Source organism: Lygodium microphyllum, chromosome 3, assembly GCF_053477565.2.
Source record: "Lygodium microphyllum isolate KBCC chromosome 3, Lygodium_microphyllum_v1.1.10, whole genome shotgun sequence".
Taxonomy (NCBI): domain Eukaryota; kingdom Viridiplantae; phylum Streptophyta; class Polypodiopsida; order Schizaeales; family Lygodiaceae; genus Lygodium; species Lygodium microphyllum.
This window is the reverse complement of record NC_141137.1, coordinates 57,391,292-57,407,970: the sequence shown is the minus strand read 5'-3', so window position 1 is coordinate 57,407,970 and position 16,679 is coordinate 57,391,292. Positions and strand designations below refer to the sequence as shown.

The 16,679-nt window shown below is 38.0% G+C and overlaps 1 long non-coding RNA gene across 1 annotated transcript; it reads left to right on the top strand.

Moving 5' to 3' along the window:
- The first annotated feature begins 13,611 nt into the window (after positions 1-13,611).
- LOC148038379 (uncharacterized) lies at positions 13,612-14,907 on the top strand. Its single transcript, XR_015689453.1, has 3 exons — positions 13,612-13,844; positions 13,976-14,023; positions 14,416-14,907. It is a non-coding gene; the product is annotated as an uncharacterized LOC148038379 (long non-coding RNA).
- Positions 14,908-16,679: the final 1,772 nt, after the last annotated feature.

Below are 16,679 nucleotides of genomic sequence, written 5' to 3'. Positions count from 1 at the left end.
CCATTAATTGTGCACCCTGGCATACTCTCTCTGCACCATTCCTTTGTCGATTCCTAAAGCGGGTGTGAGCTCTCGGTTTCCATCATTATTTCCTTGAGTGATGTTCGTAATGGGGCGAGTGATTGCTCTTTCAATCCATTTGAGTGATCGTGAGTTGAGTGCAATATCCCTCGTCTCATCGACACATTTCCTGCCATTCCTTCAACCAGCTACCTCCCTGGGTGTTGTCGTGTGGTCCTTGCCACGAAGAACATGTGCTGTGAAGATACCTGGTTACCTTCTGCAGCCGACAACGATACAAGACGCAACCTCGATCATCGACATTTCTCCTCGGCAATATAGGCCAAGTTCTTCTAGCCCTACACCTTATGTTTCTCAATGAAGGTCATGTCTTAAGTGTGGGGATGTTCATGGTTGGTTTGATGTGTGGTACTAGGTCATTGATATTTGGTTTACCCTTCCTGCTAAGGTTTAAGTGTGGGGACGCGTCCCTGTGCGTCTATGTTGCATATCCCCATGCACATACCCTGCTATGATCATGCATCTATGCCATGACTTCATTTTACCTTGAGATGGGGTCCCTTTTCCACTCCTCTGTTCTATTCCACTCTATCCTCGGAGCTGTTCCTTGATCGGTTGCCTTTATTCTTTGTTTTGCGATTATTCCATGTGAATGCGCCCTACGTTTACTAAGAATCACCTCCAACCCTACAGCCGTGTTCGTCCCTTTGAACTTTCCATTTTTCCTTTTTACCAACCCCTGTTTCAACAGACGGTTCTAAAGTTATTAATTTTTGAAGCAATTCTCGTAAATTGGCTAGTTTTCCATGTGAACGTGTCTTTCTTGCTTCGGAACACTGATTTGAGGTGTCAACTCTGCCCTACCCATTCCCCCTAACATTTTTTCTTTTTACTCCCTGTCATTCCGATGCATAGTTTATCATTTATTTATTTTTGCGGGTTTTCGGGCCCTTTTTGTGTCAATTTTTCATATTTTTTCATGTGAACATGCCCTATTTTCATTGGAATTCCAGTTCAACTTGACAACCGTGTCTTGCCAGCCTTTCCCCCACTTTTTACTTTTTCCTCCCCCCTCTTTCGACTGCTGGATTTTTAGTTATTAATTTTTTCGAGTGTTTCGGGGTGTGTTTTTTGTGTTTTTTCCCATGAGAACCCCTCCCAACTTCCCCCAAAATGAGTTTCGATGTGCCAGCCCTGTGAATCCCTTTCTCTCAGATATTTTTCTTGTTTAGCCCACTTCGTTCTGGCAATTAGTTCTTCCCCTATTAATTTCCGAGGTCATTTTCGGGTTCGTTTTTGGGGGTTTTCTCATGTGAATGCGTCCTATCTTGATCGAAACTGTGTTTTGCCATGATAGGGTTGTTGGACACATTGTTCTGCACATTTTTCCTTCTTTCCGCACTTCGTTCCGACGCTGTCGTACTGCTGCCCATCCGAGGTGTGAAATCCACCCGAAAGTTGTGTGTGTGGGATTTGATACTTTGTACATACTTAGTCGTTATGTTTGCATTTTTATTCTACGTGGATAATATAGTAAAGAGGGGCTAGAAAAGGATACTGTTGTTGGCAGTGCATTGGTTGGTATGTATGCCATGTGTGGTTTATTTGCAGAAGCACAAAAAGTGTTTGACAAGCATCGACTTTGTAGCGTAATCTCGTGGAACATGTTAATTTCTGGATACATCCAACAAGGAGTTGTTGAGAAAGCACTTCAGTGTTTTGTTGCATTTTGAAAGCTTGTGGAATGACAAGAGCTCAAGCTCATCCTCCTATCCAATATGTCCCGTTGATCAGTAGTGATTATTCTTCCCTACTGTCTTTTGAGCCTATAGCGAAAGCAGAACTTGCAACTTTTATGGCTGCTTCACTCCCACTGATTCCAGACGATCCATCTCTGTGTGATGAATTTCTTGCATCATACAGTAAGAAATCGAGCTTGTTCGTGGTACTTTCATGGTATTGACACCCCGAGGGTTAGGGAAGGCTTTGTCTCTTCCCTACAAAGGAGAACCCTTTGTTACAGCCAGACACTTATTCTCTAATGATGAGATTCTCAAGATGTTACAAAAGCATACCAAAGAGGTTTTGGATGTCAAAGTGACTAGAGGGAATGTCACAAATGTCACTTATGGTTCCTATTTATATGCTTTCTTGACATATTCTAGCCTTAAGAAGAGTGTGCTATCACCTCCTCCATCTGATTCAGTTCCTCCCCCTCCACCTTCAAAGGATTCAGAACCTATTGACATAGAGGATATTGATTCCCCTCCTCCATTGATTATTCATAGCGGAAGCGCTTGAAGCGTGTGGCAGATAACACTCCACCAGTCATTCATTCAGTAACAATTCTTGCTACCTCTTGAACTGACCTCCCTGCCTACCTCACATGTAACAATTTATTCAGGGCACATCGAGAGGGTTTTTTGGACATATCAATCCCTTCATTGAATAGTTTAGTTCAAGAGATGCCATTCCATTCCTTTGTAATGACATCCAGAGTTTTATTGAACTCTCAGTGACAACTTGTGTTCAACAGTTATATGCTTCTTTCTATGAGGAATTGATGCAGTCCAAAGACCAATTGCATAAGGCAACCTCTAAGTTAGCCTCTGCTAAAGACACTCTTGCTGGTCTATTTAAGTAGATAGAGCAGTAGACACAAATGGTTGAGACCCAGAGAGAAGAAATATCTTCTTTGAAGACTCAGTTAGTAGAAGCTCAGTTAGAGGTCACTAGAGTTTCGGAAGAGAAAGAGACAATGTCCAAAGAAGCTCAAGAGTTTCAGACTCTTTTAGATGCGAAATTGTCAGCTTTGTAGACTGCTCATAATACATTGGAATCACAATCTTTCTAGATTAAGCAGTTGCAGAACCAACTGGCATAGTCACGGTCCATTCCTCCAAGCCCCAATGTCCCTATGATTCTTTCTATATCTCAACAGGACTTGGCAGTTCTCCAAAGACAGGCCACATTATGTCCGTTGTTTCAAGATAAAGTGGAAAGATTGCAGTCCAAGATGAATTTACTATGGTCTACATTTGAGCACTTTCAGGAGTATATTCCTCCGGACCATTCCTTCTTTGTCCACTATCGGTTTGCAGAAGTAGGCCTTCTATATGAAGCTTTCAACGGTGGATCTCCCTCTTCCAGAGGATGGTTGGAGTGGGGCTTGGTCTTTTGATTTGCTGATAGAAGTTGTCCGTATGGTCTTTGAAGATTCTGTGACGATGGATACCATGTTGCTGTCTTACATGTATCTGCGAGGTGATCTGTTGATTTCAGATGATGTAGATTTGGCTTGGTATGTGGGGAATGTGGTTTTGCAAGCTGTCTTATATGTTAACTATTTGGATTTGAGGATAGATGACATGTTCGAGTGTTATTCTTCTAAAGTGGCTACTTGCCCTGACACTTCATGGCATTCAATGATTGATTATGTGGTCATGAACCAACATCAGAATACAGCTTCTACTTATGTGCAGAGCACTAACCAACCAAGGGTGGATCTCCTAGCTTATCTTTCCAAGAACCATCCATTTGATTCATCCTTCTTTGATGCCTACCATAGATGATCTATTTTAGGTCCCTTTGTTCCTAGCCTATTGTACTACCAACAAATGGCTCATTGCTATGATACTTATCTTTCCCTTTATCAATCCAACTCAACAGCTATCTTACCTCTCCTTTTCCAACCTCAAGTTTTTCCTCAAATTCCTATATTTACCTATTGTTCTTTCATCGAAGATCAAGTCTTTTTCCCTTCTCCACCATGTCCTTATCCATCTATCCATATACCTTCTACTTTTCTTGCTTATCAATTGACACCTTTCCTAACTGATTCACGTAAATTTTCAGCCACTCCTTCTTTAGCTTATTCCTCCTTTTATGATTTTGCCTACCCATCTTTTCATCCTCTTTTACTTATTCCACTTCCATCTCCTGCCACTTCTATTTCTCAACCCCCTCAGTTCGTTAGTGGGTACAAAGGATTTGATCAGCAGATTCCAAGAAGAAGAGGATGGAGCTCGACTGATTCTCTCACAGGACCACAGATTAATTGGCCGTTAATTCCAGCGGACTGGACAACTACTAGTCAAGCATACAAGAATTACCTCCATTTTTCTCACCAATATTCACAATCTTTAGATCCTTCAGTGAGATTGACAGCCCATTTTGCTTGGTATTTAGCATATATGCATAGGCATTCCCATAATGATCAAAAGGCCATTCCAAAGCTTTGTATGAATGTCAATGTGAACATTGACTCCCAATAGTTGGATGTCCTATATTTTCATGCCCTACGTCTACCTAGTAGGTACCTTGTTTTGCTAGAAAGGATGTGCTGCCTTCAGTTCTTTCAAAATCCTCCAAAGACATTTGTGGATGAGTCCTTCTCCATGGATCGTTTTCGAAATCATCAAGCCTTTAAGAGAGATCATCTTCATTGATACCCCTGGATGTACTTCTATGCTTCTTAATGAGATATCTTTTTGGAGGTGTCATTCAGATGGTTGTGTTTGTGTGTGTGTTGTAATATTTTGTATGTGATGTGTTCGTGCTGGTTGAATAATTTGTTCGAGGGGTCTTTTCAACTATTGATGGTGATGGTGGATGGCATGCCTATGATGGAAAGCTGAAGAAGAATTTCTTACATCCTTTACAAATTTGTTATGACTTTTATTTGTTTATCATATGTGTTAATGAATAACGAAGTTTTCCTTTAGTAGTATTCTTTTCTATCAGATATAGGTGATAAGTTGGGGTCGTGGTTTGGCGAGATTATTGAAGAAACTGAAGAAGATCAAAATTGAGCTCTTTAGTGAACTTATATTCTTCTTTTCCTTAGGTCACGAGGATGCTTCCTTTCTAAGTGTAGGGATATGTTGAGAGTGGAAAATGATTGAATTTTTGACTAATTTTTGCTGTTTTTGAGGTCTGATTGATTGATTTTTTATGGATTTAGAGTGATGTATGGTTGTTAAAGGAAGTGTTTGAGAGTGTTTTTAATGATATTGATTATTTTTTAGAAGCTCATGATGAGTTTTAGTGGAGATATGAGGCTCTGTGATGTTCTGATAGGTTCTGTATATCTTCTATATAGCCTCTGTTTTGTTCTGATTTTCTTCTATATGAAGCATGGATTGATGATGGATGAAGGTTGAAATATTTTGGAAGCTTATTGAATAGTTCTTGAAAGTTTGGAATGGTTTTAGTATGAATTATGAGGATTTATTTTTCTCTGATGACCTTCTGTAATCCTCTGTAAACCTTCTGTAGAGCCTCTGTCTCTGCTCTGTCTCTACTCTATCTCTGCTCTGTATCTGTTTTGTATCTGCTCTGGTCTTGTTCTGTACTGTTCTGTAGATCTTCTGTAAGTGTTCTGTAGAATGTATGTGTGAATTTGAAAAAGTTTTCTAACTTTTGGAAATGATGAATCTAAGTTCAAAAGAGCTAAAACAAGTGAAAGAAGTAGCTGCTAAAGATTGAAGAGAAGACTGAGTGACAGTGACAGTAGTGAGCTATGAAGAGACACTATAGTGGCTCTGGTGTCTCTTCACACCAGACATACCTCTTGGGAGGTGTATCCACGATCTAAGAAGGATTATTGAGAGTCATTATTGAGTATTGTAGTAAGGAGATGATGTATTATTGAGAGAGAGAGAGCCAGAGATAGCCAATTCTATCAAAACAATGTAATTGTATATGAGAGATTGAGAGAGAAAACTATGAAGACATTGAAGATGAATACTATGTGATTGATTTCCATTAAAAAATGGTTTATTATTTTATGTTCCTTGTTATATTCAAGAATTCTATGAAGATGTTGAAGATTATGGTTGATCCTATTAAATCCGTGGAAGATATCTACTATGATATTGCGTGAAGATTTGTTGTTTTCTTTGTTTTGGTAATCAGAAGAATGAAATGAAAGCTTGTTGATGTTACAAGATAGATTTTCTTGCAGTAGTATCCCCTTTTCCTTGGTGTTCCTCTTAGGGCTCCAAGGAAGATGGTTCTTTTCGTATGCGTATAAACTACAGATCTTTGAACAAGATCACAATCAAGAATCGTTTTCCTATCCCAAGGACAGATAATATCTTGGATAAGTTGCAAGGGTCTAGTGTCTTTAGTTGCATTGATCTCAAGATCGGCTATCACCAAATATGGATAATACCTGAAGATGTTCATAAGATACTATTTCGTACAACGTTTGGACTATACGAGCTCTTAGTCATGCCATTTGGTTTGACTAATGCACCTACCACATTCAATCAAATGATGGAGAGAATTTTCAGACCTCACTCAAAGTTCACAGGTGTCTTCTTTGATGACATTCTAATGTTTTCATAGTCTGAAGAAGAGCATAGAAAACATCTATCTATTGTTTTTAAAGAGCTTTGTAAGCATAGACTACATGTCAATGCTAAGAAGAGTGAAATTTTCGTTTTTTCAATTCATTATTTGGGCCATATTATTTTTCACAATCTGGTGAGAATGGATCTTGAGAAGATTCGAGCCATTGTTGAATGGCCTACACCTACTTTTGTACATGAAGTTAGAAGTTTCTTGGGCCTATGTTTATACTACAGAAGGTTCATATGAGGTTTTTCGTATGTTGCATCTCTTCTACATGACCTTACTAAGAAGGGAATGCCTTTTCGCTGGGGATCAAGACAACTACAAGCCTTTGAAATAATTAAGTTTCTTGTGACTCAAGAACCAGTTCTCATAGTTTTGAATCTTCAAAAACCTTTTGAAGTTCACTACAATGCTTCTGGGAATTACATTGAAACTATGCTTAACTAATAGCATCATGCAATAGCATTTGAGAGCTGATGCCTCAAGGATCATGAGCTACATGCTCCAGTATATGAGAAAGAGCTTATGGCGGTGGTACATGCTCTTTAAGTATGGAAACACTATTTACTTGGTGCAGATTTTGTTATTAAAACAGATCACCAAAGTCTAAGATACTTCCTCACTCAGAAGAAGCTCTCAAAGAAACAGATGCATTGGGAAAATTTATTATTTATGTTTCATTTTCAAATCCTTCACACATCTAGAACTAAGAATGTGGTAGTAGATGCTCTATCACGGGGACCTCGAGTGAATGCAATCACAACTATTTATCATAATGAGTTCATGGATTTACCCAAAATGTATACAAGTGATTCTGACTTCTCAACCAAATGGGATCAGCTTAACTGAGGTTAGTCGATTACACCTTACTCGATTCAAGATGGTTATTTGTATCATCATCAAGCAATTTTTGTAGCATTACCATTGCAACACAAGGTAATGGATGAAGCACATGCATCTCCATATGCTAGACATAGGGGTATTCTACCCACTACTCAAGCATTGGAAAGATATTTCTTTTAGCCCACTCTTAGAGCTGACATTGAAAGATATGTTTGCAAGTGCAAGATATGCCAAAAAGTAAAGTATGACAAACATAAACCACCTAGTCTACTGAAATCATTACCTATTTCCAATGAACCTTGGGAAAGTACATCCATGGACTTTATCATGGAGCTTCTCACATACAAGCAGACAACAATGCAATCTGGACTATCATTGATAGATTCAGTAAGCAAGCTCACTTTATACCTGTGCAAAAGACAATCAAAGATGATCATATGGCTAAGCTATTCATTTCTCATATTTTCAAGCATCATGGCATGCCTAAGTCCATTATAAGTGATCGAGATCCCCACATGACCAACCTCTTTTGGTAAGCTCTCTTTGAGAACCTCATGACTCTGTTAAAGTTTTCATCCTCAAACGGATGGGCAGAGTGAAAGTGCTAATTCTAGTGTTCTGGACCTTTTGAAATCCTATGTCTCTGATAATCAAAGAGAATGGAAAAAGTACTTGCATTTAGTAGAGTTTGCATACAATAACACGGGGCACTCTATTACTGGTAAGGCATCCTTTGAGATCATCTATGGTAAGCCTCGTTTACCACTCATTCTTCTTACGAAGGATAAGATCTTTGCAGCAGATGAGTTTGTTAGATACATTGATACAACTTTCACTCAAGTAAAAGCTGCTATCCAAAGGACACAAGAGAAGCATAAACACAAAGCTGATAAGCATTGTCATAAGTTAGATCTCAAGTGGGGACAGCATGTTCTTCCTAAGTTTGAGAATGCTCGCTTGAAGAAGCATAAAGGCCAAAAGGTAAAGTGGTTAAGCTTTCTAATTACTATTATGGCCCTTTCAACATCACAGATAAGATAAACAATATGACTTTTTTTTGGACCTACCAAGTCATTGGAACATTCATAATGCTTTCCATATAAGTTTTCTATGTCCCTATATTAGAGAGCCTCCAATAGAACCAATCAAGGAAGATTTACCTGACATAGAATAAATAGAAGAGTTCCTTGTGCCTGAAAGGATTTTACACCATCAGGACAATACTCTAAGGTCAGGTAAGTTATTATGGAAGTATATGGTTAAGTTTAAGAATTATCCCCCATTGGACGCTAAGTTTATGACTAAGAGAGAACTACAAAACTTTCCAGATGTTCTTAAGGACTATGTATTCCCTCTATAGTTAAGGTCAACTTTTTAGAAGCCAAAGGGATGTCACTAAATTGATTGCTTATTATGCATTCTCTATTTAGTAAATTTATATCAATAAACTAATGACTCACTTTTCTTTAAGTGTTGATAATGATCTAGCATGGCCATGAGACCATTTAGAGACTAGTATTCCTAGTAAATCAGTTGATAGGGTGATCAAAGCACTATGACGAGGATATCTGGTACATGTAGTACAAGTTATGAAGGGGGAAGGAAGTGTTTGCCAAGTGTAAGAGTGTAGACAAGAATGAAGGAGTTGCACATAAATAAAGATGGATTGAGTTCTAAGAAGAGGAAGTGCATTAGCATTGTGTATATGTATTTATGTGTGCATCCGGGGATGCTTGGGAATGTTTACTTGTGTGCAATGAGCATTGCATTCATTTGGGGTCATCCTCTCCCTTACAAGTCAAGGTTTAAGGTAATTTCTTTCATTAAGAAAGATGAGAGTGGTAATTCTCTTACTAAGAAAGACGAGAGATGTGATCCTTTAAAAGTGAGGAGAGAAATGATTTTTCCTTTCTAACATCTAAAATGACACAATCTTTTGTGTGGAAGTCAATCTTAAGGTTGAGGCCCAAGGAAATCTAATGAACTCTCCTTATCTATTGGTCAAGGTGGTTGCATGGACCATAAGTTAAGAATAGAGTTAAAAAAATTGATTTTATTAAAAAAGACACGGTGAATCCATTTTTAAAATATATCGTGATAGAAAGCCGATCTCTAAAAATGGCTTGTGAAGGTTATCAGAAACGATGAGATCTACAACTCTTGTGTTGAACATTTTTCCATCCGAGCAACGCACAGAGAGATATTTCAAAATTTGTGCTGTAGAATAGGTAATGGAATAGCCACATCTTGCATGAAGATCAACCTTTCCAATCTTGGCACTCAAGTCTCTTTCCAAGAAGAGAAACTCTTGGAGCCTATAAAAGGGGAGGCTCTCCTTGTGTGTGGAGGAGGTGAAGGAAGCATCACTTTGCGTGCATGCAAGAGGAGGAGAGAAGGCAGTTCAAATCTCACAAAGTGATGTGGAAGCTTTGCTGAAATCAAGTTCCAAGAGGAGACCCCTACACATATTGTGTAGGAGAGAAGGTGCAAGTGCTATGGAAGCTTTGCTAAAATCAAGTTCTAGGAGGAGATCCCTACATGAGAGAAGGTGCAAGTGTAGTGGAAGCTCTGCTGAAATCAAGCTCCAAGAGGAAATCCCTACACACATTTTATAGGAGAGAAGGAGAGACTCAAGAAGGATCAAAAGGTGCCAACTTCCAAGTTATGCAAGTGTTAACCGGTTGTATACCATGCAAGGAACCGTGATCTTGTTCCCATGAACTACAAGTTAACAACTAATTTATGTGTAATGGAGGAGCTTGCTCCTTATCAATAATATAACTCCAGAATGGGGGAGATTGGCCCATCTTCCAGTCCCTAGTGTGTTGTCAATCTCTCTCTCTCTCTCTCTCTCTACGTATTTCTTTTCTCTCATTTGTTCTCTCTTTGTGCCAACATAATATTCACCATATATCTTTTAAGTATATAAGGAGGTCGAGTGTGTATCTTGGATCTTATAATAGAGATTGAGCTATGGAAAGCCTTAAGACCGAGACAGTCATAGTAATTTTTTTATCAAGAGTATCCATGATGAAAATATATATGAAGTTATGGTAGAACACTCTATTCTAGATTAAGCTATAGAGAACTATATTCTAGATCAAACTAACATAAGCCATGTATTAGAAGAAGCCATCTAGATTGATGGCCTTCATATAGAGAGAAATGTAGATAATAAAAGCACAAGATCCCAACATGACTCCCAATCTAGCAAAGGGAAGATAATGTTGAACACAAACTAGAAAAATATTATTGATGTCATGAAGTAGCAAAAGAAGCCCTCATAACATTTTCAAAGCCCTAAATCAATCACAACCATAGAATGTATATAGCATACATTGCTCCAAAGATGATATTATGTCAAAATGGTCTAGGCACATTCCATCATGCACCAACTTGAATGCTTTGGGCATGATGAAACTTATTATAGAGCTCCTATAAGTCTTTTTCAACTTGCTATTTATATAAACATTAGTTTATCATTTAATTGAGGACTTCCTTTTTGAAGCTAGTAGAAAATTTAGCTTTGCTTGCTGCATTTGACCAAAGACTTGCAACTACTAGAGTTGGCATTAATCCTTCATGCATCCCTCAATCTCTAGGCTTCATTATTAAGACTTGCAACTAGTATAGTTGGAATTAATCCTTTAGGCATCCCTCAATCTCTAGGTTTGATTATTAAGGCTAGAGGTACACAAACAATTGTCTCTTATTATAAAGATGGAAATTCCATCCTCATGGAGTATCATCCAATGACAATAATGTTATTGGGATGTGAGTGTAGATGATAAATAATTCAACCTTCTAAGACTCTTGCTTGTTGGAGGTATGGCCATCTAGGGCATTTGTATTGTATATTTCCTCAGAAACAAGAACAACCTAAGGAAAATGAAGCAGAGGAAGATACCCTAAATGTGAGATCACACATATGTACCTTGATTTTCCTAGGAAGAACATGAGAACAAAAAATAAAATCATGTCTTCAATGCCATTGAGTCTCTTTGTGGTAGAAATGTCCAAGAGTAAGGATATTATTCCCATCCCCATTAATACCATTATTAGATACAAAGCCTAGAGGAATGAGTCATTATTCTTGGACGTGCTGCCACAAATGGATTGAAAATTTGCAAAAAAAAGTATAAAGGAGAGGACAACATGTTGAAAATAAATTGGAACTAAAGGATTAACTACACTTCAAGGACAAGTAGTCACTCCAAATTCAGATAGCACCACCACTATACCCCATAAAAAAAAGATTGCAATAGCCAAAATGAGATAATATCTTGACCCATATCAACAATTTGCATTGATTGACAAGGCAAAGAACTAGATTGAGAATGTGCAAAATCAAATACAAGTAGAGAAAGTAGTGGAGGGCATGATTTGTGGTAGCTATCTATAGTGCAACACCTTTTTCCACCCCCAATGGCTTCCATACATTTTGAAGTCCTACTATTCAAGCACAAATCAAGACAAACTTAAAGGAGAGACTATACAATCACAATGATGTAGTGTGAGATACAACGAGTTTCGATATCAAGATGTTGAATCTAGTCTCATTGCAACGTTAACCTCCACTCATGCTATTGTCCCATTAGGGAACCTACTCAAAGGAAGTCTAATCTTATGGAAGGCATTCAAAACACAGAGTGATGGAATCAGACTTAGCACAAGAGTCTCAATATACTAATGTACTCAACTCTAAGATCCCTAGGTTTGAACACATTCTCAAGGGGAGCCAAACATAATGCCATCCTTCTTGTAGTCTTGGCTTACTCCCAAGATGAGATATCATTGATAAAAGAGTGGGGGTTAGCATTGATGTCCTCATGGATTGGAAAAATCCTCGAAGTGAACAAGTCCATCTCAATGTGCCTAACCATTGAGGGATTCAAGGTATGGCCATTGGGAGTATAGTGTGCTACTTAATGACCAAGTGATAAAGTAAATATCAACTAACCCTAAGCCCTCAAAGTTCTCTAACTTGCAAATATCTGTGAGTATAGTCAAAGTAAAATTAGATATCAAATGGCTAGAATACTTGTAGGTCTTAAACCGTTAATAATGTAGGTATTATATCATAGATCCTTTTCTCAACCTTGACATGGAGAGAATTGAGTATGTTGAGGGAAAACCTTTTGACACCCTTTTGATATCAAAAGGATCCACCTTAGAGTTAGGAAAATGTATAAATATTGACCTTGAGGTTATCCAATTGATCCCATCATAAAAAATTAAAGCTCATCTTCGCATCTATTTGAGAAGAATGAAATTCAAGTATGCTCAAAAGGATGTAGGATCTAAAGGTACGAATCAATCAAGTCACATAATCTCTTAAAGAAGCTCATGAAGTTCAAGAAAAACGATTGAGTTGTAATGATACTTAGCACAATGAGACAAAGAGAATCCAATGAGCATATAGAAGAACTTGTGAAGGTGAAGGAGGTAGACCTTGCTAGTAAAGGGAAACCCCCTAATCCAATTTTCATTGTAGAAGATGTCAATGCTAGTGATGAAGATAAACTCATCAATTTACTCTAGGAGTATCGTGATGTGTTCACTTGGAACTATATTGACCTTGAGGAAGTGCCTTTCTTTATGCTCACTCATACCATTCCTCTCAAACCAAACTCCAAGCATGCAAAATTAAGACTTAATCCAATGAATCCTTGCTATGTGCATCATGGTAATGAGGAATTTTGAAAACTTCAAAAGATATGTTTCACCTAGCAAATTGAGCATACAGAATGAGCGTCACCCACTTTCTTTGTTTTCAAGGAAAAAGGAAAAATCAAAGTATGTTTCAACAAGAAAAAAATCAATGTTGCCATCAAACAAGACTGTTATTCACTACTTTACATGGATTACATGATAAAAAAAAGTGACATACAAGGAGTCCTATAACCTTTCTTGATAGATTTTTTAGATACAATCAAGTGCAAATCCATTTAGATGATAGGCATTAGACTTCTTTTGCCTATCATCTTAAGAGATTACTTAATAGGCCATGATCATTTCCCTTAAGATATGATTGTGATACCTTGAGTGTATTAAACTTCAAAATATTTCCAAAGATCAAAATACACAAGAGTGTGGGAAATATTTAAACTTCAAAATATTTCCAAGGATCACAAGACACAAGAGTGTGGCCATAGTACTGGGTGTGACATGGCGCCGACCTATGTGGGAGTGTGAAAGTGGTCCAACAAAGAAAAGGTGGGAAGAGGCACGGGTTGCTTCAGATTTAATCCAACGTGCTTGATCTGCAGGTACCGCACGAAAGTCTTATCCTTCGCCTTTCCCTTCCTCTAATTCATGTAGGCACCCACAGCATGACTGTTGATGTGGGCTGGAAATCTCCAAGAAGTTCTAGATCATTTCTCTCTCTCTCGGCTTATAAGAATTGCAGATCGTAGCCTGACTCGTTCTCTTGCTCTGATTAGAGACTGAACCATTGCACATGCAGATAATTTTATCCATCTCTGTTAATCTAGTCGGCTAATTATACCTCGACGGTATCCCTGCTTCAACGTACTATAAAAGCACCAAACTCTAGTGCCAATGGCCTCTCTTGAAAGCGGGTGCAGCTGCGCCAGCTGCGGCTGCCAACTTCCTTGCAAGTAAGTAAGATTAACATGCTTTTCTCATCCCTAGTTTATTCACCTCCTGCTACCGATGTTCCTTCCTGATCTTATCCTAATTCTCTTATCTGGGCTTTCCCTGATTTATATTGCCTGCGCTCGTTCGGCAGCTGTGACAAGAAAACAACGGTTGCAGAGGAGACCCCCTTCAATGCTCCGTGAGTAATAGTCGTCTCTCGTCAATTTCGCATATAACATACAGCACGAGATACTAGTATGCAATATGTATTCCATATGTGGATTAAGCGTCTGGAATTATTAAGTGGACCTGCACGATTCTCGCAGACATTTTTTACTTCATCATACTATCATGCATGGTCTACAACGATTCCAAAGATTAATTAGCGTGGCGCTCTCTGGGACTCCAGTTTGTTAAGAGTAGATAACCCGCCCTGATTGTTGCGAGTAGATTTTCCATACGGAAAACAACGATAAACCGATCTAATTTCAGAATAATTTCACTGTGTTTGAAACATCTGTTATAATGAAGCAATTTTTATATCGCATAGCTGTAAGTGGCTGAAGAAGCAAAATTCATTTCTGATGATAGGACGGAAGCGAGTACAGTAGCAGCCAATGCATGCATTAAGTGCGGAGACTCATGCCAGTGTGCGGAGCCCTGCTCTTGCGAGCCGAAGCAGAACGAGAAGACCAGCAGCCAAAGCACCTGCAAGTGTGGAACCAGCTGCAAATGCGACCCTTGCACATGCTAAGAGAATTTACAAGACTTTTATATGCAGATATATTACCTCAGCATGAGAACCTGAAACCTAGAGAATAAGAAGGCTAAGAGGGCTAATAACAAGGGCTAACACCCTATAAGTGACAAAGGCTAACACCCTTCACACTTATAGGGTCATGTGAAACTTTAGAAGGGGCATGATTGCGTGGGCTTGAGATGGTATGGCTATCTACTTGCAATGCGAGCTTGTTCCTCTTGCCACTCTTCCCTCTTTTGTATAATAAATTCAAAATGTTTGAATTCCAATAATGTATTCTTGCCTTATACAAAACATACTTAATACTAGACATGTCTTGCAAATCAATTCTATGACGATGCTATAGTTTGCATATTCTAAACTAGATATGATAATCAATGTCAATAGACCATACCAAACATTTTCATATTTTATGATTTGTTAATATCAAGCATTTTTGTATTTAATCATCCGTTAATTTTTTTGTTATGAAGATTTGTGTATTTAATTATCCATCAACTTGTTTGGGTATTTGAAGCTTGTATCAGGGAAAATGATACCTACAACACTATGAGAATAATAAAAGTTGGTTTTGAGATTCCCAATACAAACAAGTGAGGCTCAAGACACATGTATAAATGTGTTTTTGGATCTACATAAAAACTTATGGGCACATTTATGCACATGGCAATATGTACGTTAAGTGATTTGTGTCTAAAAGCACATCTACCTTGTAATTTAGACATGGATACACACACTAACATAGAACTTTGGTTTTTTGTTTTTGTTTTTTTAAAGAGACTAATTTGCTAGTTGCAAGCAATGTTTTGTCACCCTCTACTATCATTTGGATAAGCATGCCAACAACACACAAAATGGCTACACCCAAAGGTCTTTCTCCCACCACAACATAGAAAATCAACCTCCATCTATATATAAAGAACGAATGTATATATATGTGTAATCAACTATGAGTTTGCATAGTGCTCCCATTACTTTGTAGGTAACATAACCTCCGTTAGCACCAAAAAGGTGAACATTTATTTTGAGCTTGAGTTGAGTCGTAAGTAGGTTTGTAAAACCTATATATAGTCTAAGTCTATGCTTACCCTATTTCATACCAATGCCTAGCCTAGCCTATGCTTAGCATAACCTATACATATCCTAGCCTCCTATAGGCTAGGTATATAATAAGTATAATTTAGGCTAGGTATTGACTAGGCATATATGACTAGGTATTGACTATGCATACTAGAGTAACTACAAGCTAGGCTCGAGGAAGTTACTATATGTATATCCTCTACATCACGTGTGTTCAAGGCCTATTTATAAATATTCTTATTTGTGAAATTTTCGTGATTAAAACATAACCCTTTTCTATTCAATCTCTAAATAACCCCTTTATATAGCACCCTTCTGTATGTAAAAAATGTATACAAAATGTATTTTAAAAATACCTTATTTTGAGCCTACATGATGCACATATATATTCATAAGTAACTTACCCAAGAAGCTAGGCTAAGCATTGACTAGAATTGCACTAAACCTAGGCAAGCATATGCCAACGATATGTTAGCGTGACATAGACTTCTTAACATGCCTAGCCTAGACTAGGCTACACTAGGCTAGTTGTATATGTAGCCTATGCCTAGTCAATGCCTAGAGAATAGCTATTTTTGTGATATAAAAGCTTTTTGGCTTATAAGATTCAAATTAAGGTTTTTAAACCTTCATTTTCCCTTAAGTACCATTCAAACTAGGATACTAAGTCCCTCTTTATGGTGTGGGCTCCACAACCAATCTCCATGGTAAGCCTATGTGGCCCTACCTACCCCTTTGATCCTTTGCCATATTAAGGTCTAAACCCTTTTTCTCTTACCCTCATTTGTGACCCATCCATCCATTATAGTTCTCCTAAATATCTTAATATTGTCTTCCTAGATATTAGCTAAGTACATGTTTGTATGAGTACATCCTAACATTCCAACAACACTCATACTCACCACAAAACAAGATGCAATCCTTGATGTATGCATTAATTAAAGTCTAGAATTATAGACCAAATTGCATCATCTTTTTTATCTCATCTTTGGGCTTCGAGAGCATGTTGTTTGTG